This window comes from Coregonus clupeaformis, unplaced genomic scaffold (genome assembly GCF_020615455.1).
Source record: "Coregonus clupeaformis isolate EN_2021a unplaced genomic scaffold, ASM2061545v1 scaf1578, whole genome shotgun sequence".
Taxonomy (NCBI): domain Eukaryota; kingdom Metazoa; phylum Chordata; class Actinopteri; order Salmoniformes; family Salmonidae; genus Coregonus; species Coregonus clupeaformis.
The window spans coordinates 52,088-75,717 of record NW_025535032.1 but is presented as its reverse complement, the minus strand read 5'-3'; the positions used below and the strand labels follow the sequence as shown (position 1 = coordinate 75,717).

General features: G+C 43.6%; 1 pseudogene; it reads left to right on the top strand.

Annotated features, from left to right (window-relative positions):
• Positions 1-6,892: 6,892 nt before the first annotated feature.
• On the top strand, positions 6,893-23,073 carry LOC123487264 (annotated as a pseudogene).
• Positions 23,074-23,630: the final 557 nt, after the last annotated feature.

Below are 23,630 nucleotides of genomic sequence, written 5' to 3'. Positions count from 1 at the left end.
TTCATCACATTTTCATATATTCACATAATCCATATAGAACGTTAGAAATCCTTAGGTACTCACATCAAACAATCCCTTCTTTTTTTAAACGATTCTCAATCGACACAAATCAACTTCTCCAAACATACTCCCAGCGGAACCAAAAAACAGACTGTAGTTTCCAGGACCCTGCCCTGCCTGTCATGGGATCCTCCCAGAAAATACAGACTTTTCCACAACTCTCTAAAATAACCTCACGCTTTCCATACCACTCCTTGATATTCTATGACCTAACTCTGTGATATATCGAAACTTCTTATCTGACGTTTGGCAACTGACGTTAGCTGACGTTTGGCAACTCGAACCTTCAGCTCCCTCCACAGATTTTCTATGGGATTAAGGTCTGGAGACTGGCTAGGCCACTCCAGGACCTTAATGTGCTTCTTCTTGAGCCACTCCTTTGTTGCCTTGGCCGTGTGTTTTGGGTCATTGTCATGCTGGAATACCCATCCACGACCCATTTTCAATGCCCTGGCTGAGGGAAGGAGGTTCTCACCCAAGATTTGACGGTACATGGCCCGCGTCCATCGTCCCTTTGATGCGTTGAAGTTGTCCTGTCCCCTTAGCAGAAAAACACCCCAAAAGCATAATGTTTCCCACCTCCATGTTTGACGGTGGGGATGGTGTTCTTGGGGTCATAGGCAGCATTCCTCCTCCTCCAAACACGCGAGTTGAGTTGATGCCAAAGAGCTCCATTTTGGTCTCATATGACCACAACACTTTCACCCAGTTCTCCTCTGAATCATTCAGATGTTCATTGGCAAACTTCAGACGGGCATGTATATGTGCTTTCTTGAGCAGGGGACCTTGCAGGCGCTGCAGGATTTCAATCCTTCACGGTAATGTGTTACCAATAGTTTTCTTGGTGACTATGGTCCCAGCTGCCTTGAGATCATTGACAAGATCCTCCCGTGTAGTTCTGGGCTGATTCCTCACCGTTCTCATGATCATTGTAACTCCACGAGGTGAGATCTTGCATGGAGCCCCAGGCCGAGGGAGATTGACAGTTCTTTTGTGTTTCTTCCATTTGCGAATATTCGCACCAACTGTTGTCACCTTCTCACCAAGCTGCTTGGCGATGGTCTTGTAGCCCATTCCAGCCTCGTGTAGGTCTACAATCTTGTCCCTGACATCCTTGGAGAGCTCTTTGGTCTTGGCCATGGTGGAGAGTTTGGAATCTGATTGATTGTTTGCTTCTGTGGACAGGTGTCTTTTATACAGGTAACAAGCTGAGATTAGGAGAACTCCCTTTAAGGGTGTGCTCCTAATCTCAACTCGTACTCTGTATAAAAGAACACCTGGGAGCCAGAAATCCTTCTGATTTGAGAGGGGATCAAATACTTTTTTTCCCTCCCTGTAGTGGTTACGTCCCCCCTTTTTCTTCTGTTGTGTTTTCCCTCAGTGTTCCTTATTGAAAATCAATTAACAATTCATCCCCCCCAAAAATCCTATTACGGTTTTGTTTTAATCACTTTGGTACTATTTTCACAAGCAGGTGGTACATTTTCACAACTCTTAGTATAAAACTCCAAGCTGGTCACGCTTGTAAGGCAGCCAGTCTTTCATTCAAAAACCTGTCATTGTGCATTCATTTGGATTGGAAACATCTCTCACCACACAACCATTGATTCAAAATATAAATGTAATGAGAGCATTGGTTTAATCACCAAAACAACTTAAAACTACTCAATTGAAAATATATCATTAACTACCAGTTAATCCAATAGCAATCACTGCAAGATAATTGTTTCAAATAACCCTTAGAAGTGCTGAAAGTAATATGCTACAGTACTGTAAATTACAGTTTACATTAGGCAATACACTTACGTTACCCAACAACATTGACAATCTATCATTTCCATGATATCTATCCAATGTGTAATCAAAGGTGTGATCAATGATGACATCCTCTACAATCATTCATGGGGAAAAATTTTTATTTTTCTGATATAATTGCAACATACAGTACTGTCTGTAATTAGATGTAAGACATTAAATGAAACATTACATGAATGAAAATAAAATAATGTTTAGCACGCATTAATTTGCATCAAGCCTATCTAGAGCATTTGGCCATAAATTCTCATCCACATCAGTAAATGTCCTCATTGTTCATGCACCGCTGGAGAAACCTATCGGCATGTTGAATCAAAGCTTGACATTGGTCTGCATTGATGTCATCACATGCCTCTTCCATGGCCAGAAGGAGGGTGGCACGCTCATGGGGATGGTGATCGTACACCTTCCACCTCCATGATGAAAAAAATAATTTAATAAGGTTGAGGAAGGAGAGTATGGGGGCTGGTATAGGGTCACGAATCAGGGAGGGACCTGAAACCATGCCTGAACCACCTCTGAATGGTGGAACCTGACATTGTCCCACACAATGACATAGGTGACAGGCCTGCTCAATTTCATTGAGAAACACAATGTGTGCAGCGTGGTAGGATCCAAGTAATGGTCTACGTCCTACCACACCATCTTCAGAGATAGCTGCTGCACTTGGAAATGTTTCCCCCACGTTGTCCAGGCACTTGGACGGACGCCCGTTGGCAGATGAGGTTCCGCCCACGGCACCAAGTTTTGGCCCAGTTGAAGCCCGCTTCATCAACAAAGATATACTAGTGATGGTTCACAGCAGCATCAAGCACCATCACCCTCTAAATATATATTTTGGTTAGTTCTTTTTACAGTATAGTTCCATTATGATATTGTGAAGTAGCATGTGCATTAATAGCAACAGTAATACAGTGTATTTATATAGTGCTGTACCTGAACATACTCGGCCCACAGTTGTTTCTCTCAGAAGGCTCCAGGTCAATGTGTTTCATAGATACCTGGTGCCTCTTCAAAAGGCGGGTGATTGTTGGTAGGCTGATGGATGCCACATTGGCAAAGGTGTCATCATTCTCCTCAATGGCCTGCTTTATTTCAGACAGACGTATGTCATTCCTGGCCCTCACCATTTCCACCACTGCCCACTCCTGCTGGTCGGTCAGCACACGACCACCACCATGGGGTCTTCTGTCAATTCTGAGGGTAGAACATAGTATACTGTAAAAATATCATACTGGAAGAATACTGGAACAAGTTATGTGAATTTACATGCATTACAATGTTATTTACTGTAAATGTAATGGTAAAGCATAGTGCATATCCTTCATCCTTACCGGTTTTCTTGGAGAAAATGTTCTCATGATCTTATTGACAGTTGATCTTTTCAGATTGGGGTGAACTAATCTGGCAGCTTCTGCCATGGTAAGGCCCTCTGTTTACCACATGGTCAACGGCATGATGGCCCCCTGACTTCATTAGACTACAACAGTTCCCTGCCGTCTGTCTCCCTCTCTCTGATGTCCACCTCTTTGACCTCTCTGACCTCTTTAATGGGGCCCATGCCCTCCTCTCTGATTGGCCCCTTGTCCACGAGCTCTTTGATTTCTTCCTCTCTCTTGCTGTCTATCCTGCTCCATGTTGAAAGAAATGTTCATAAACATCCTTTTATATGGTGACCAATTGTGGTTCCCACTATGTGGAATCAATTAGCAATAATGAGCAGTCATTATGTATGGTTATCATGTATCATACATGTAATCTAGATGTTTATACTTTACAAACACATTTTATTTCTGTAGTTCTCAAAATCCTTATATAGTAGACAAACCAGTTTAAAATCTATAGTTTTACCAAACCGGTTACGTGATTAACCATTAAGCGCAGTTAGATTAAGTGATGGTCAAATGTATTTAAACAAATGAGAAGAGAATCATATGAAAAGTATTGTGAGCATTGCATTGTGAAAGGCATTTACTTTATATGAAAGGTATTTCTAGATGAAACACTGATTAGTTTGGTGAAAATGTTACTGTGTGGTTTTTGTGTTTTGTACTTAGTCAATTGAAAATGTGCTTCAAGTTTTGAAGAAAAAAGTAACAGCCTTTTTAACGATCTGTGATGAGTTTTGTTCTAAGAGTTGTGAAATTTTACCACACACTTGTGAAAATAGTACCAAGACAACACTGGGGAACAGGTTGTCTGGAATCCAGTAACAGTGGAAATTGACCCCCTCCTCTCTCTCTGTGAGTTATCAGTGCTCTGTACAGGCAGAAGTTAGTAAATATGAGACAATCTTTACTGAACTGATCGGGTCCATTGAGAGAATACTCACTGAGGTGAAAAGGTTGATTAGAGGCCAGGAGAAGACTGCAGTGAGACGGGTTAAAGGACTCCTGGAGCAACTGGAGCAGGAGATAGCTGAGCTGAGGAAGAGAAGCACTGAGCTGGAGCAGCTCTCACACACAGAGGATCACATCCATTTTGATATGAAGTTGCATTTTTAATAGTGACAGAATTCCTAATGTCTCCTTAGCTGAAGACCAAAGAATAGTTGTCCCTCTGTAAGTTATATTCAAACACCCTCTCAAAGACAACATACATGTTCTTTCTTTTACTTATTGGGTTTTGTTGTTCATCAGTCAGACGTCCTCCAGCTGACATTGGATCTGAATACAGCTCATCCAGAACTCAGCTTGTCTGATGGAAACAGGAAGGTGACAGCCACTGATAAAGCTCAGCCCTATCCTGACTACTGGAGACAGGTGCTGTGTAGAGAGGGCCTGTCTGGAGTCTGCTACTGGGAGGTAGAGTGGAGCGGTGGATGGGTTGAAATAGTAGTGTCATATAAAGGGATCATCAGGAAAGGAAAGGTCCCAGAGTCTACATTTCTAGGTAACAGTCAGTCCTGGACTTTGGAGTGCTATCCCCCCATTGTAGGTTTTGGCACAATTCTAATAAAACAGAAATATCTGTCCCCTGGTCCTCCAGAGTAGGAGTGTACCTGGATCACAAGGCAGGTACTCTGTCCTTCTACAGTGTCTCTGATACAATGACCCTCCTCCACAGAGTTCAGACCACATTCACTCAGCCCCTCTATCCTGGGTTTTGGATTGGTACAAAATCATATCTCAATAATTACCAGTAGGTACAGATGATTTCAACCATTTCAGACATATTGATGGAGAGCTTCTGGGTTATTAACAGTCTTCCAGTAGGCCTATGATCTGGTTCAATTCCCCTTTTTTAACGTTATTGTAAAAAAAAAAAAAAAATAATAATTAGACATAGCACATTGTTTGTAGCCTGGTCCCAGATCTGTTAGTGGTCTTGCTAAACAGATGGCATGATGGCACATACAGACTGACACTCAGGCTTCAGACTTTTACTGTCTACCTGATCACCTCTTGGCTGTTGCAATCCTCTGTAAATGTGTCTCTTTTTCTCTTGATGTAAACTGTAGTACTGGCAAACCAGTCAAATCAGAAACTGGGATCATTGTTGATCCATTTATGATCAGATGAGAATATTTAAATCCCCATGTCCATGTATGAATACAAACAATTCAGTTGTCTGAATCAATTACTGAATCAATGTGATCTTTCAATATAAAACTCATCATCGTGACATTGGAATTGCTCTGTTATTGAATTGATTGACACAATGAATCAGCTATTTCCAGTCATCTATGTAGCAGTATATCCACAGGGGGAGGAAGTGCAGGAGATGCCTCTGATATGACTGGGTGTCAGGTGGAAGGAGATCACAGAGCCTGGAACAGAGAAGAGAGGGAAGACTGGGAAGAGAAAGAAGCATTCATTTGGTTCAAACGTCTCTTGTCTGTCTCTAATACACCAGTAGTGGGCAGGTACACCAGTAGGGTGTGTGTGTGTGTGTTTGTGTGTGTGTTTGTGTGTGTGTGTGTGTGTGTGTGTGTGTCTTTCTCTGTGTGTGTGTGTGTGTGTGTGTGTGCTTACTGATGACTCTGGCGGGGGAGAAGGGTGTTTTCTCCATGGACAGGTAGCAGGAGGTGACACACTTCATGAGAGGGGCCAGCAGCAGCAGAGGTAGGATGCTGATGACGTTCATGGCACCGATGGGCAGGAGGAAGCTGTTCAGGTGCAGGTTAGAGGTCATGGTCTGAATGTAGTAACCTGATGGAATCTGTGGGAGAGGTCAGGGTAACAACAGATTCTAGGACAACTTTATGGAGCATAAATAAACATTATAGATTTGCCAGTTTTACCCCCAACATCTGAAAAATAATTATTTGGACTTTCCACTGAAAACAAACAATGACCTGAAAATGTTATAAAAATCAATGAATGAATGGAACCATTTATTTGTCTCTACAGTTTGAAGGAAGTTTGTAACTAGCATTAGCGCTATGAAGTCTATAGTAACTGCTAGAGCATGCCATAGACTTCCATCATTGCTCTAACGCTAGTTTGCATTGCTCCCAAAATCGACCTCTAACTTCCTTCATACTGGATGCGGAGACATTAAAATGGTATCCATGATTCATCTGACTCTGGGAAATAGATGGGCTTCACTGCCTAAATCCTGAAGTAAATCTTTAAATTGGGTTTTGTGATTGCAATGATTAATTTTTACATGTACATTTACATTTTAATCATTTAGCAGACGCTCTTATCCAGAGCGACATTGTCAATTAATGCAAAATGTGAACCACTATTTTTAAAAATGATACAAAAGAGTATTTTGTATTTTGAAAATAAAAATACATTGGAGTGTAGTTCAGCCCAGTGTGATTAAAATGACAAAATACTCAGAAGTAGTTGAAATACATATTTCACATAGATGTAACATAAATACTAACCATCTCTGCCTGCTACCAAACACTCTGTCACATTTCCTTATCAAATAAACCACACCCCCTCTACATACAGAGTACACTGTCAAGTAGGAAGCCACTTCCTGTCCTCTGGTGTAGAGTTCCATGAAACAGAAAGTAATCTTTGACACTGCCATTGATTAACCTACGGGAGAGAGAACCAAAATGGCAGAGAATCAGGACCTGTTCCATTGCTCCATCTGTCTGGATCCACTGAAGGATCAGTGACTACTGCCTGTGGACACAGCTACTGTATGGGCTGTATTAAAGAAAGCTGGGATCAGGATCGTCTGAAAGGGGGTCTATGCTGTCCTCAGTGCAGAGAGCCTTCACTCCAAGGCCTAATCTGAGGAAAAATAACATGTTGGCTGAAGTGGTGGAGAAACTCGAAGAAGACAGGACTCCAGGCTCTCCCCCTCCTGCTCTGTGCTATGCTGGACCTGGAGATGTGAGCGTGTGATGTCTGCACTGGGACCAGAAAGCAGAAAGCCCTCATGTCCTGTCTGGTGTGTCTGGCCTCTTACTGTGAGACTCACCTCCAACCTCACTATGAATTTCCTGCTTTCAAGAAGCACAAGCTGGTCAAAGCCACCGCACAACTACAGGAGAAGATCTGCTCTCATCATGACAAACTGCTGGATGTTTACTGTCGTACCGATCAGCAGTGTATCTGTTATCTGTGTACAATGGATGAACATAAAGGCCATAATACAGTGTCAGCTGCAGCAGAGAGGACTGAGAAACAGTAAGACCAGAACTACTTGTTGGTGACTGTCTGATAAACAAATAATTAAAGATACAGTAGGAACTAAGGCTGTTTGAATATGAGATCATTCAAATGATATCGATCCTCAGCAGAACAAATATGAACACAAACCTTCAGTATATTGGGTTTGCTCCAAATGTTTCACCATTTTCTAAAGTCAAACAACATTATCATTCTGAATGCCCTTTTATGAGTCCAAAGTTCAGTCTTAACCCCTTGATACATGTACGCCTACCATAAAAACTATAATCATTCACATAACAACATAATAAAATAATTTCACACAGACAGTTCCTCTACATTTTAATCCCTAACTTATATGTGCCCTATGTCACATTACTGTACTATTGATCTACTGGACAAATAAAGCTTGATAGCTCATTGAAGAGTGATTCTCCACAGAGGCAGCTGGGGATGAGTCAGCAGAAGGTCCAGCAGAGATTCCAGGAGAGAGAGAAGGAGCTGAAGGAGCTCCAACAGGCTGTAAAGTCTCTCAAGGTGAGTATTGTTGACCAGAGGAGACACACCATTTCACATCTCTCCTCCAGTCAGAGAGAGGGAGAGAGACAGGCCTCTATCTAATCCCACTGACCACACTGTTGGAAACAGGACCCCTTTCCAGAGAACACACGGCTTAATGTAACTGACGGGATATGAACCGGGTCTACTGCGGGAGAAACCAACATCTTGGGGGTTCGACCCCAGGACCACCCATACGTAAAAATGTTTTCACACATGACTGTAAATCGCTTTGGATAAAAGTGTCTGCTAAATGGCATGTTATATATTATTAAGTTCCACCAAGAGGAGATTCCCTACTGGGCCGACACTGATTTTAAAGTCACAAGTGGAGCTACCTCATCACATAACCATGAGTAACCATGAGTGACTCATGTCCGCTATACATTAACAGGGAGCTCTCTTTCTCTCACTCTCTCTCAATTCAATTAAATGGGCTTTATTGACATGGGAAACATATGTTACATTACCAAAGCAGGTTAAATAGATAATGAACGAAAGTGGAAACAATGATCAGAAATGAACAGTAAACGTTACACTCACAGACGTTTCAAAGTAATAGAGACATTTCAAATGTTATAATTCAAGTGAAAACAGAGTGAGTCAGACCGAGTTCTGGAGGTAAAATGAAATGAATGAGGGGAGAGTTAAGTGAGGTAGAAGGTGTGGTGAAGAGCTCAGAACCAGAGCCTGGCATCAATGGACATGATAAAGAAGAATCTGGTGCAGTAGGAGTTACATTGTTGTAGAAAGTGGATCCATACCTTTTGGCAGATCCATTTGTGGTTTCAGGGTGGGTGGAAAAGGAGTTGGATGCAGTTGAATCAGTGAAGGTAACCTGTAGTGGACTTGGGATGTTTGTTTGTGTTTCTTCTGACCAGAGGGAGTGGCGCTCCGTGTCACACAACTTGGGTCAAGATCTGTTTCTTGCTTTGCTCTTAGGAACAGGGCACCGTTGAAAGGAGTGATTTCTGGGGTAATGTTAAGTGTGGAGGTGGAGCAATTGAAGATGAAGATTCCTGGTGTTTGTGATTCCCGCTCGTTTGGTGCAACTACAGATCCGGTGGTGAGCGTAGTGAAACAGAGGAGTCACTGTCAGTCCTTTTGAGTTTTGAGTCTTTACCAACAAAGTCATGTTAGGATATATCAGTTATCCTGTTAGAACTTTGTGCCGAATCCACTGTGCTGTTTCAGGTGCAGCGTTTATGGTCATGTTGCAGCAGTTTGTAGGAGGGAGATTCCAAGATGTGGGAAGTGTGCAGGAGGGCATGGGATGAGGATTGTGTAGTTTCGGTGGATAAAGTTGTGTGTGTCAACTGTTGGGATGCCCATGTTGCTGGGGATCTGAAGTGTCCGTGCGATAGAGGCAGGTTGAGGTGGCTAGAGTCAGAGTAGTGCAGAAGGTAGTCGTATGCTGAGGCAGTGAAGAAAGTAGAGGAGGATGGGTCAAGGGTGAGAGATCCTGAGAGGATCCCTGTGAGTAGTAGATCTGTGCCAGCACAGAGGGATAGGCCAACGAGTGATATATGCTTCAGTAAAGATAGCTTCCTAGCGTTCATAGCAATGGTTATCAACTGTACCGCAGAAATGGAACGTAAATCACAGAAAATAGATGTTGTGGTGGCAGCTGCAGAGAAGTATTTGGGCATACAAGATTAGACTTCAGAATAGTTACAGGGTGTGTTGAGTGGTGGTGTCCCGTCCTCCCAGGCCGTTGGCATGATGCAGGATCAGATAGGGTCAAAGTAGTGGAATGGGGTAGTGGGTATTCAATGTGTAGGGTTAGTTGGAAGGGTGATTTTTAAAATTATTATAGTTTCCCCTTTTCCCATGTTGTATTACTAAGTAAAATGTATTTATATTATAGTCCAGTAGGGGCGGTAATGCAACATATTGGATACCAAACGCCGTTAAACTCCAAAGAAGAAGAACCGTTCTATTATGGCTATGTACAGTGTTGTAACGATGTCTCTGTCTCTCCAATTCCATCACTTTCACGGTAGCTGGTTGTGTGGGTCTCTGGTTATGAATGGGGTGCTGACAGACAATCGTTGATGGATATTTATAGAGCTCTGATCAGGACGAAAATTGATTATGGGTGTATAGTTTATGGAACAGAGGCAAAGACTTGCCTTCAGAACCTGGACATAATCCAGTATATAGCTTTAAGGATATGTATTGGTGCATTTAAATCAACATCGGTATGTGCCTTACTGGTGGAGGCAGGTGAGATGCCTTTGGATATACAGCGTAAAAATGGTCATTATCTTATTGGGTTGAAAGGCTGTGAGGTTGAGCATCCCACTGCTACTGTTCTAGATGACTGTTGGGAATATACTAGTAGACGAGGCAGTGGTTTTGGTTGGACAGTTGGAAAGCTTGCTGATGAGAGTGGTTTGAGGGAGTTGGAGGTTGGCCCTTCTGTGGTGATAGGGGATGTTCCTCCATGGTTACTCCCAGACCCTGTTGTTGATCTAACCTTGGTAGAGAAAAGAAAAGATTGGTCAGAAGTCAGTGATATAGAGAAACTGGTTGTCAATTACATTGTTAGAATTTTTTATGCTTTTTTACTGCTTTTCACAGATGGATCCAAGGACCCAGAATTATAGTATACTCAGATTCTCTGTCTGTATTGAATAGTTTATCATCTGGTAAATCTAATAGGAGTGACCTGCTATTGGAGGTATTCGTGTTATTATGGAGAATTGAGAGAATGGGTGTAGTAGTGAGATTCTGCTGGGTCCCAGCACATCCGGGTGTGGAAGGGAATGAAATTGTAGACCAGTTAGCTAAAAGAGCTTTGAAACTAGATATAATTGATATTAATGTTCCACTGGGTAGAGGTGAGGCCAAATGTAAGATCAGAGCCATTTTGATAGATGTGTGGCAGAAGAGATGGTACTCTGAGCACAAGGCCGGCATTTATATGAATAGTTTACAGTTTTACAGAAAGGTCGATGGACCAATATTCAAAAGTCAGATTAGGAAGGAAGAGGTGGTGTTTACTCGATTGCGCTTAGAACATTGTACATTGAACTCGTCATTACATCTGGTTGGCAAGCATGGGAATGGTTTGTGTCTGGAGGGTACGGTCGATGAAACGGTGGAGCATGTGTTGTTATATTGTTGTAAGTATGTTGAAGAGAGGGAAAGATTGAAGTGTAGGGTCATTGAGGTTGGACGGGGTTGGGGGGGTTTGGAAGGGATTTTGGGGATGGGGGAGGGTCTATTAGAAGTTAGTAGGGCTCTTCTTTATTTTCTCAGAAGTACTGAGTTAGGTAGGAGGATTTAGAAGTGTTGGAAACCGTGATTGACCACCCACTCCAGCACAGTAGGTGGCGGCATGCACTTTTAACGTTGGTTTGTGGACCGCCATTATATCATAGAAGAAGAAGTTGGTTGTGTGAGAGATTTGTGGTTCGTGAGGAGGGCTACTATTCTTTTTTCTTTTGGTTCTTGCGTATTTTCTGAATTTATTTTCTCATGGTGGAGGGTTTGTTTATTGGTTTCCACTGTTTATCGTTTAGAGTTGAGGGGGGAGTAGGGGTAGTTTGTTAGGGCGGCGTGATGGCCTCAACCGAGTGGAGAAGAAACGCTGTCGCTTCGGGTGCGTTCCGGAGAAAAGTGTGGAGGAAGTTTTGCTCATGGTCAGGGAACAGGTTGGAGCGGAACATCTGCATTCTGCATCCAGAATGAACAAGGCGGTGGTTGTGTTAATGAAAAACGTTTGTCTTGTTGTGAGTGGGATTTTTGTGAGGGGTGTGTTGGTGCAGATGTCGCCTCTTTCGACAAGAGTTGTGGTGGCTAATCTGCCTCTGTTTATTGCTTACGAACAGACCGCAAGTAGTCGGTTCGTTTTGGTAAATTTGCAAGTGGTTTTCGTGTGCTCTTGGCTGGGTGTTAAGCGGAATCCGTTAAACATGTCTCTTTTCGTAGGCAATTGTTTGTTTCTTAACAAACTTCAAGGTTACACAGGGGAGGGGTGGAACACAGGGTTTGCTAGCACAGATAGTTTTCGGTGTTTCTAGTGTGGGGATCATCAGTTATAGGCTACAAGCAGCAATATGATTGATAGGTAGGACAGGTATTGAACCCAAATAATCCCTACTCAGATGCGCTAACCTCAACCCTAGTAAACATGCATTATAAAAACCTTCAATATAAAATTATCTTATATTGGGAGTAAATAGCCTCTGAATAGAAAAGAAAAAACACTGCATCTTCCAGCCCACCAATACATTACATAACCGTTGCGGTTAGCATATTTACCTCAACATGACCCTCGCTTGCGTGAGAAGGCAGAGTGCTCGATGCTGGTTGATGAATTTGACAATTAATGTACTAGGAAAATACGTTTTTGTCGACCAGAGGTGACTGAATTAATGTTCAGGTTTATTGATAATCATTATAGTAATGAAGTATAATTTCAAAACATGACCATAAAAACAGGTAATAATAAAATAAACATGAATCATCATTATATTACTTCACAGTAATGTGTTAAATGCTTTTTCAGTCCTTCCTCTTGCGTTAGCAGTGTGGAAAGGGACAGTAAAAAGCTCAGGCAGGAGTTTTCCTGTGAGGTGGAGTGGTGGTGTATCCAGGGAGAGATCTAAACTAATCTTCTGAAATGTCATTCATGGTCTTGCCTCCATCTATTTGAATTATTAAGCAACTGCAGTAGTACTGAATAAAGTGTTTTTTCTTACTAATCCGTACTAAAATAGTGATTACTCAGAATTGCAAAATAAAAGGCAGGGTACCAGGAGGGAGGAGAGTACATTTTTTACATTTTAGTCATTTAGCAGATGCTCTTATCCAGAGCGACTTACAGTTAGTGAGTGCATACATTTTCATACTGTCCCCCCATGGGAAACGAACCCACAACCCTGGCGTTGCAAGCGCCATGCTCTACCAACTGAGCTACACGGTAGTAGTGCATGGCCAAGTGGTGGTGCGCAGGCCGTGGAGAAAGCGGTGGTGGGGAGGGTTTCAGCTGGGCTACATGAGCTGAGGCAGGTTTCTGTAGTAACAGAGACTCCGGTGGCGAAGGCTTGGTGGGCTCATCCCAGGAAATATTGCCTGTCATTGGGGAAGAGGCACTGATCAGGGGGGAAGTGCAGGGGGGCAGAGACTGGGGAGGAGGAGGACGGTACCGTGCCAATGGTGGAGGAGGAAGAGGGGGGAGGTGATTCTGCGGGAGCGGAGGACAAGGCGTCTCGTTTTCAGATGGCTCATTGGATCCAGAGCTGTCAGGCTGAGGGCCCAGTATATACGGTGAGAGAACTTTCTAGGTTCCTGATGGAGACTAAAGGGGTAAAAGAAGGTTCTGCTGGAGTCTTATTTGATTGATCCTGGAAGGTTTGTAAGGTCAGTACAACACGTGATGAAGAATGAGGGGTTTAGTGTCCTCTCACCCAGGAAGCGGTATAGGCTGAGAAAATGGGTCATGGGTTCTTAAGGGCATGTCTTCAGAATCTGCTTAAATTTATGTTTTTTTCTGGCATGGCGGCTTTATGGGCTTCTCTACTGGTTTCCGATTGTGGTGATTTCCCTCCCACCTCTTATGGAGATTTCACTGTTAGACTTCCTTAACATGAACGGCGGCAGAGACTGGGGGAATATGTAAAACAAAAACATTTAAATGCCACGGCAGAAATCTTAGTGCAGGGGTAGCAAAAGAGGTGTGTAAGGGTAGGTTGTTAGTGTTTAGAGCCCAAATAATGACCTTGTCTTTGCTTTCATAAATGTGTCTGCACCTGGTCCTCTGTAGCTCAGCTGGTAGAGCACGGCGCTTGTAACGCCAGGGTAGTGGGTTGGATCCCCGGGACCACCAATACACAAAAAATATATATATGCACGCATGACTGTAAGTCGCTTTGGATAAAAGCGTCTGCTAAATGGTAAATTATTATTATTATTATTATCCTGGGTGTTCTCAGGTTCTGCTCACAGACCTTTCCAAACTCTCTCTGTCACAGATAAATCAAATAGACATTTCCCTGGCCTTACACAAACTCTCAGCTGCTGTCTCTCAGACGGTCTGCCTGTGGATTTTTATTAAAAGTTCTGGGGAATTATTGGACAGGACGTGTGTTGCGTGAGTGCGTCGGGGTGGGGGAGCTGTCGCTAAGCTGTAGACGGGAGGCTTTGATTCTCCTGCCCAAAATAGGGATTTGAGCGACATAAAGAACTGGAGGCCTGTGGCATTGCTCTGTTTGGACTATAAGGTCTTTACCAAGGTCCTAGTTAACAGACTGAAGTCCCACCTGGACTCTATTGTACACAAGGACCAAACGTACTGTGTACCAGGACGCTCAAACACAGACAATCTGTTCATAATCAGGAGAAAGCCTTTGATAGGGTGGACCATGAATATCTGTTCAATGTGTTGTTTTAATTGTGGGGAGAATTTTGTGGCCTGTGTTCAAATGCTGTACGCTGGGGCTTCATGTATGGTCAAGGTGTGGGGAGGGCTCAGTAGGCCAGTCTGGGTAGGGAGGGGCCAGTCTGGGCCTGCTACGCAGGAGGCTACAGGGAGTGTGGGAGCCAGGCATAGGGTTGGAGACAGGCATAGCAGTGTCAGCATACGCTGATGACGTCAGTGTTGGTTAGGGATGAGCAGAACCTACAGGCCCTGGAGAATAGTTTGAGGGTGTACGAGGGGGCGTCTTCTGCTTAGGTAAACTGGGGCAAGAGTGAGGCTCTGTTATGTGGGGAATGGAGGGACAGGGCACCTCCGCAGCTGCCAGGGGGGTTGCAGTGGGGCTGTGAGTGGCTCAAGATGCTTGGGGTGTATCTGGGCTCGGAGGGTTGGGATAGGAAGAACTGGGAAGGAGTGTCACAAGTGGTGGTGTCGAGGCTGACGAAGTGGAGGTGGCTCATCTCCCAAGTGGCATACAGAGGGACGGTGCTGATCATCAACAAATTGGTGGCATCCTCTCTATGGCTTAAATTGGCCATTCTCAACGCTCCCGGTGGTCTGCTTGTGGACCTGCAGCGCAAGTTAGTGAATTTTTTCTGGTCAGGGTGGCAGCGTTCTGACTCAGCAGCACAGAGGCTCCTGTACCGTACGGAGGTGGGCTGGAGGGAACCAGCATGTGCTCTGTTGAGGAGGGCTGGTGGTTTGGGGCTGGATCAGCAGCTCTTCATTAACATTTAACATTTAAGTCATTAGCAGACGCTCTTATCCAGAGCGACTTACAAATTGGTGCATTCAACTTAGGATAGCCAGTGGGACAACTACATCTCGATCACAATAAGTACATTTCTTTAAACAAGTCAGTGCTAGCAGGGGAAATAAGTCAGGTGTTAGTTTAGACAAAAGACAGTGGTAGTAAAGGGGGGGTAGAAGGATTACTATTATACTATTCCAGGTATTCCTTAAAGAGGTGGGGTTTCAAGTGTCTCCGGAAGGTGGTCAGTGACTCCGCTGTCCTGGCGTCGTGGGGGAGCTTGTTCCACCATTGGGGTGCCAGGGCAGCGAATAGCTATGACTGGGCTGAGCGGGAACTGTGCTTCCGTAGACGTAGGGGGGCTAGCAGGCCAGAGGTGGATGAACGTAGTGCCATCGTTTGGGTGTAGGGTCTGATCAGAGCCTGAAGGTAAGGAAGTGCCGTTCCCCTCACAGCTCCGTAGGCAAGCACCATGGTCTTGTAGTAGATGCGAGCCTCAACTGGAAGCCTGTGGAGTGTGCAGAGGAGCGGGGTGACGTGAGAGAACTTGGGAAGGTTGAACACCAGACGGGCTGCAGCGTTCTGGATAAGTTGCAGGGGTTTAATGGCACAGGCAGGGAGCCCAGCCAACAGCGAGTTGCAGTAATCCAGACGGGAGATGACAAGTGCCTGGATTAGGACCTGTGCCGCTTCCTGTGTAAGGTAGGGTCGTACTCTGACTAGCAGACCTGCGGCACAGCAGGCGGGACAAACGTCTCTTAGGCTGCTGGAGGGAGTCATTGGGCTCTGCCTGACCCAGTGAGGAGGGGGCTGTAGCAGCCTGAGGAGGGGCCACCACCGTTTCCACCACTGCAAGTTACAGCAGAGACTGGGGACTGGCAGGAGAGTCCGGAGGACTTACTGACTTTTAACACTCTGAGCTTAGTGGGAGTGAAGGGGCATCAGTGGCAGGGGGTTGTGGGGGCTGAGAGCATGGCAGGGTATAGGTGGAGGGTGCTCTATAAGCTCCCAGTGCTGGAAAGGTCAGGGGTCCTCCAGTGGAGGGTATTACATGGAGCCCTGGGCACCAATAGCTGGTTGGCTCGGGTTGACCTGGGAGTTGGGGAGGGGTGTCCGTTTTCTGCAATGACAGACTGTTCATCATGTTTTTTCTGTGTTGCCAGGGTAATGCCATTACTGTTGACGCATTAGGGTTGAGTTTGAGTTGTACAAAATGATCAACAGTGTGGAGATGTTTCAGGAGGTATGTGGGCTCAGGGGGGCTGTCTGTACGGCTGGAGAGGAGGGGTTGGATGGACGGTTGGAATGTGGTGCTGGATGGTGTATTGTACTGTGGTGTTGGGTACTGGATAATGTGATTGTGTGGAGGTTGTGGTGTCACGCAATGTGCTTTTAGGGGTGGGGGTGTTAGTGTAATGAGGATGGCTCATTAAAGTAAGACAAGTCTCTCTCTCTCTCTCTCTCTTAACAGCGCTCTGCACAGGCAGCAGTGGTGGTCAGTGATAAGATCTTTACTGAGCTGATCCTCTCCATTGAGAGAAGGCGCTCTGAGGTGAAGGAGCTGATCAGAGCCCAAGAAAAGGCTCAAGTGAGTCAAGCTGAAGGACTCCTGGAGCAACTGGAGCAGGAGATAGCTGAGCTGAGGAAGAGAAGCACTGAGCTGGAGCAGCTCTCACACACAGAGGATCACATCCATTTCCTCCAGGTAACTCAACTGCCTTGATACATGTGATATGAAACTAAAACTCAATGTGAAACTCTCAATCATTTGGTTCTGCTCTCTCTGTCTCTGTCTCTCTCTCTATAGTTATCAGTCTCTCTCTCTAGAGTTATCAGAGATCTAGAGTTATCAGTCTCTCTCTCTCTCTCTGTCTCTCTCTCCAGAGTTATCAGTCTCTCTCCGGTACCAGTGTATCTTCAGACTTACCCAGCATCGTTGTCCGTCCTCTTCAGTACTTTGGAGATGTGAGTAAGACTGTGTCTGAACTGAGAGAGAAACTAGAAGACGTCCTTAAAGGAGAATGGACCAAGATCTCCACTACAGGTGTGTTGAAAATAATAAGAACATCAACTTTAGACCATTGAAAGTTCCCTACTAGTCATATACATGTGGAATATGGCGTGATGATAACATTCCCTCTCTCTGTGAATGTGTTTGTGTGTCTGTAGTGAATATAGTGGAGGTTGTACTGCCTCCAGAGACCAAGACCAGAGAACAGTTCTTACAATGTGAGTCTCTTTATTCTGAAGTAACTAACAGTCTCTTTTTACTGACACTCCTAACAATCCCTCTAGAAATATATAGCAATAGTAGATCTAATCAAAGACTGGGTATCTATCTGACTCCTCATATTTCTCTGATTTGATCTCTGCTGTGCTCTTATCAAAGACAGGGTAGATACAGTATCTGACTTCACTTATTGTTCTAACTCCCCTCATTGGTCTCTGCTCTGCTCTTCTCCCAGATTCCTGTCAGCTCACACTGGACCCAAACACAGCACACAAACGCCTCTCTCTGTCTGAAGGGAACAGAAAGGTGACCTATACAGGCCAAGTCCAACCATATCCTGTTCATCCAGACAGATTCACAAACTACTTGATGGTTCTGTGTAGAGAGGGTCTGTCTGGACGCTGTTACTGGGAGGTGGAGTGGAGTGGGGAGTGTTTTACAGCAGTCTCATATAAAGACATCAGCAGAACAGGGACAGATGGTGCATTTGGATTCAATAACAAGTCCTGGAGTTTAGAAATCTATAGTTGTGGTTATTGGTTCAGACACAATAATGTTCTGACTAAAATATCAGGCCTTCGGTCCTCCAGAGTAGGAGTGGACCTGGATCACAAGGCAGGTACTCTGTCCTTCTACAGTGTCTCTGACACAATGACCCTCCTCCACAGAGTCCAGACCACATTCACTCAGCCCCTCTATCCTGGGTTTAGGCTCTATTTTGGTACTGCTGAGCTGGTTAAACTGTAGTAGGGTCCACATAGATACTAGTCATGCTGGTGTAGTCTATAGCTGAGCTGGTTAAACTGTAGTAGGGTCCACATAGATACTAGTCATGCTGGTGTAGTCTATAGCTGAGCTGGTTAAACTGTAGTAGGGTCCACATAGATACTAGTCATGCTGGTGTAGTCTATAGCTGAGCTGGTTAAACTGTAGTAGGGTCCACATAGATACTAGTCATGCTGGTGTAGTCTATAGCTGAGCTGGTTAAACTGTAGAAGGGTCCACATAGATACTAGTCATGCTGGTGTAGTCTATAGCTGAGCTGGTTAAACTGTAGTAGGGTCCACATAGATACTAGTCATGCTGGTGTAGTCTATAGCTGAGCTGGTTAAACGGTAGTAGGGTCCACATAGATACTAGTCATGCTTGTGTAGTCTATAGCTGAGCTGTTTAAACTGTAGTAGGGTCCACATAGATACTAGTCATGCTGGTGGTGATGGTCCCCAGATGTGATGATTCATTCTGCTCTGTTTTTATGTACAATGATTTGATTGATTTGATCTTCAGAAGATGTTATGAATTACAATTCAATGCATTCATATTATTTGTAAGTGCAACGTTTTAATCTTATACATTTACATTAATCATGATGTATGCTGTTAATGTATGTTGGTTGTCATTCAGAACCATTGAAATGTTTTCTCAATTGGTTCTCTGTCTCAATGTAATTTTCCTCAGTATCATGGAACAGGTAGTGTTACTTACTTGCTAATTGAACTATATGGGCCGGTTTCCCGGAAACAGATGAAGCCTAGTCCTAGACTAAAAAGCATGTTCAATGGAGATGTCCGGGAAACCGGCCCTAAATTTGGCATCTTTTATTCTCCCATACTGCTCAGTCAAGCAACATTAAACCTGTCCAGCAGGTGGTGGTATTAACCCAACAATAAAAACAGCAGATATCTTGACTTTTTTATTTTATTTCACCTTCACCTTTATTTAACCAGGTAAGCCAGTTGAGAACAGGTTCTCATTTACAACTGCGACCTGGCCAAGATAAAGCAAGTAGTTCAATAAAAACAACACAGAGTTACATATGGGTAAAAAAAACATAAAGTCAGAAATACAACAGAAAATATATATACAGTGTGTGCAAATGTAGCAAGTTATGGAGGTAAGGCAATAAATAGGCTATAGTGCAGAATAATTACAATAGTATTAACACTGGAATGCTAGATGTGCAAGAGATGATGTGCAAATAGAGATACTGGGGTGCAAAAAGAGCAAAATAAATAACAATATAGGGATGAGGTAGTTGGGTGGGCTAATTTCAGATGGGCTGTGTACAGATGCAGTGATCGGTAAGGTGCTCTGACAACTGATGCTTAAAGTTATTGAGGGAGATAAGAGTCTCCAGCTTCAGAGATTTTTGCAATTCGTTCCAGTCATTGGCAGCAGAGAACTGGAAGGAATGGCGGCCAAAGGAGGTGTTGGCTTTGGGAATGACCAGTGAGATATACCTGCTGGAGCGCAGACTACGGGTGGGTGCTGCTATGGTGACCAATGAGCTAAGATAAGGCGGGGATTTGCCTAGCAGTGATTTATAGATGGCCTGGAGCCAGTGGGTTTGACGACGAACATGTAGTGAGGACCAGCCAACAAGAGCGTACAGGTCACAGTGGTGGGTGGGTAGTGTATGGGGCTTTGGAGACAAAACGGATGCCACTGTGATAGACTACATCCAATTTGCTGAGTAGAGTGTTGGAGGCTATTTTGTAAATGACATCGCCAAAGTCAAGGATCGGTAGGATAGTCAGTTTTACGAGGGCATGTTTGGCAGCATGAGTGAAGGAGGCTTTGTTGCGAAATAGGAAGCCGATTCTAGATTTGACTTTGGATTGGAGATTCTTTATGTGAGTCTGGAAGATGAGTTTACTGTCTAACCAGACACCTAGATATTTGTAGTTGTTCACATACTCTAGGTCAGACCCGTCGAGAGTGGTGATTCTAGTCGGGTGGGCGGGTGCTAGCAGCGTTCGATTGAAAAGCATGCATTTAGTTTTTCTAGTGTTTAAGAGCAGTTGAAGGCTACTGAAGGATTGTTGTATAGCATTGAAGCTCGTTTGGAGGTTTGTTAACACAGTGTCCAATGAAGGGCCAGATGTATACAAAATGGTGTCGTCTGCGTAGAGGTGGATCTGAGAGTCACCAGCAGCAAGAGCGACATCATTGATATACACAGAGAAAAGTGTCGGCCCAAGAATTGAACCCTGTGGCACCCCCATAGAGACTGCCATAGGTCCAGACAACAGGCCTTCGATTTGACACACTGAACTCTATCTGAGAAGTAGTTGGTGAACCAGGCGAGGCAGTCATTTGAGAAACCAAGGCTATTTAGTCTGCCAATAAGAATGCGGTGGTTGACAGAGTCGAAAGCCTTGGCCAGGTCGATGAAGACGGCTGCACAGTACTGTCTATTATCAATCGTGGTTATAATATCGTTTAGGACCTTGAGCGTGGCTGAAGTGCACCCGTGACCAGCTCGGAAACCGGATTGCATAGCGGAGAAGGTACGGTGGTATTCGAAATGGTCGATGATCTGTTTGTTAACTTGGCTTTCGAATACTTTGAAAGGCAGGGCAGGATGGATATAGGTCTGTAGCAGTTTGGATCTAGAGTGTCACCCCCTTTGAAGAGGGGGATGACCGCGGCAGCTTTCCAATCTCTGGGGATCTCAGACGTTATGAAAGAGAGGTTGAACAAACTAGTAATAGGGGTTGCGACAATTTCGGCGGCTAGTTTTAGAAAGAAAGGCTCCAGATTGTCTAGCCCAGCTGATTTGTAGGGGTCCAGATTTTGCAGCGCTTTCAAAACATCAGCTGTCTGACTTTGTGTGAAGGAGAAGCGGGGGGGGCATGGGCAAGTTGCAGCAGAGGGTGCAGAGTTGGTGGCCGGGGTTAGTGGTAGCCAGATGGAAAGCATGGCCAGCTGTAGCAAAATGCTTGTTGAAATTCTCGATTATTGTAGATTTATCGGTGGTGATAGTGTTTCCTAGCCTCAGTGCAGTGGGCAGCTGGGAGGATACTTGCTGCTCAGTATATCAGTAATGTTCAGAATTGTACTTTAATATCATTGGAGATTGATGGTCTTTTTAATCCACTATCTAGAGTCACGAACAGATGAAGTTAGGTCTGCTACTGTTCAGTTATTAAATATGATTCATGGTGATGGGAAATAAAAAATCCATCTAGTAGTAGTTTTCCTTTGCTATTCATTCCAAGGTGTGTCTTTAACTTGTAAATGGATTGTGTTGAAGCTGGCATGTGGTGTGGATGATAGAATAGAGTGAATATAGGAGAGAAGAGAGGAGGAGAGGAGAACATCATATAGAAAACAGATAAGATAGAGAGACAATTCATACCCAGGGGAGTTACTGTCTCTGTCCCAAATCTCTCCCTGTTCCCTACGTAGTGCACTAGGCTACTTTTGACCTGATCTAAAGTAGTCTTCTAGATTTTACATGTTTTATCCCTGTCATTAGAAAATGACAATATGGTAAAGACTTTTGTGGTTTCCTCCCCCTTTGGTTTTATTGGTTGTGTGTTATGTGTGTTGTTGTGTTAGGTTTTTCCCCTGTGTTCCTAATGGAAAATCCATTAACAATGAATCAGAAACAAATTATATTCCAGTTGTGTTTAGACAACTTCATGGCTGACATCCCCCAGAACTTTACCTGATGTTTTCTCTCTCTCTCTCAAACCATACACATTTACATCATTTAGCAGACGCTCTTATCCAGAGCAACTTACCGTTAGTGCATATATATATATACATGACTGTATGTCTCTTTGGATAAAAGCGTCCGCTAAATGGCATATTATATTATTTTTATTAGGGATGTAACGATTCGTTTTAACAACGATTCAATTTGTATCACTATTCGTGGTTGTCGATACGATTCAAAGACGATATTGGTTCATTTAGAACGATACGATTCAGTGACTTGAAATCGATTCAGTAACCTTTTAGCCAAAAATTCAACCAGTGTGACTGAAATAAATACCTGGATACTGGACAGTGCAGGTGAAGTTTCCTAGATTCCTGTTTCTTGTAATGGAATCAGGTATCAATTAATTATGAATATAAATAAACAAGTAAACAACAATGAATGCAAATGCATTCACATTTTATTTGAATAAAGTGCAAACAACACTTTAGGTTGAATTAACAGGAAGTTAAAATTGTCTGATCTCATTTTTAATATTCAATAAATGTTCAATAAAAGTACAGTAAGTGCAACCAACATTTCAACAGTAGGTTTATCTGCTACTTCTGCTTTTGTTTTTCAACATAAAAATATTACAATATTAATATCAAAAATAAAGTGCAACCAACATCTCTTCAGGTTGAATTAACAGTAGGTTTACCTGCTACTTCTGCTTTTGTTTTTCAACATTACAACACAAATACAGTATTAATATCAAAAATAAAGTTCAACCAACATTTCTTCAGGTTGAATGAGCAGTGGATGAACCTGCTACTACTCTCATTTTAATAAACAAACAATATTCAATATACAATATTCAACAAAAGATCAAGTGTAACCTACTAGGCTACTCTTCAATGACTACAGATTTATTTTTTTAAATATCAACTGATCAACATGATCTGGCTGCAGAACACTTCTCTGTGCGTTCACTATGTCGCCAGCAGTACTAAAAACTCGTTCTGCTGGCACACTGGTGCCTGGAATGCACAGGTACCGTTTAGCAAGGGTGGAAAGTACAGGTAGCTCTTTCTCCTGAGATCTCCACCACTTCATGGCATTTTCAGTCAACGCATATTTTGCTCGGTACTTTAACACCTCTGCTCTAGCTTTCTCGCTTGTAGTTTTTCTTTCTCTTTGGGTGAAGGAATCGCCAAACAGCGCATCTAAGGCTTTCTTCTTACAAGGAGGTGACTCATTTGGAGCTACAATATAAGAAATATATTTCAAAATATAGTCAAATTAATTACCTATGTTGAGAGCATCTTGGGTGCCTCTGTAGCGTGTGGAGAGGTCACTGGCCATCACCCTCTTAATCTCTGCAACCAGGGTTGAGTCGTCTTCGCATGGCTGTAGGTGTTTCAGCAGTTTTGCTTGAAGAGGAGCAATTACAGAGAGAGTTGGCTGGTCTTCTTCACACATCACAGTGGTTGCCATTTTGACAGGACCCATCAACTGAACAATGTCATCCATGTTGGCAATATCACTCTCACTCAGCGTGCCTACATCTGTGACCCCCTTTCGTAGATCCTTGGACATCAGAGTTGCCATTATAGCTGGCTGTTGTTCCAAAAAACGTTAAAGCATTTAGAATGAACTGTTCCATCTGGTGATTTATGTCTTGGATCAGTTTATGTTTTGGTAAATCCATCAGAGTTTGTTTTTCCTGTAGGGCGTGACATGCAATCGGGCTGCGAGTGAAAATATCCAACAATTTTTAGCACTTT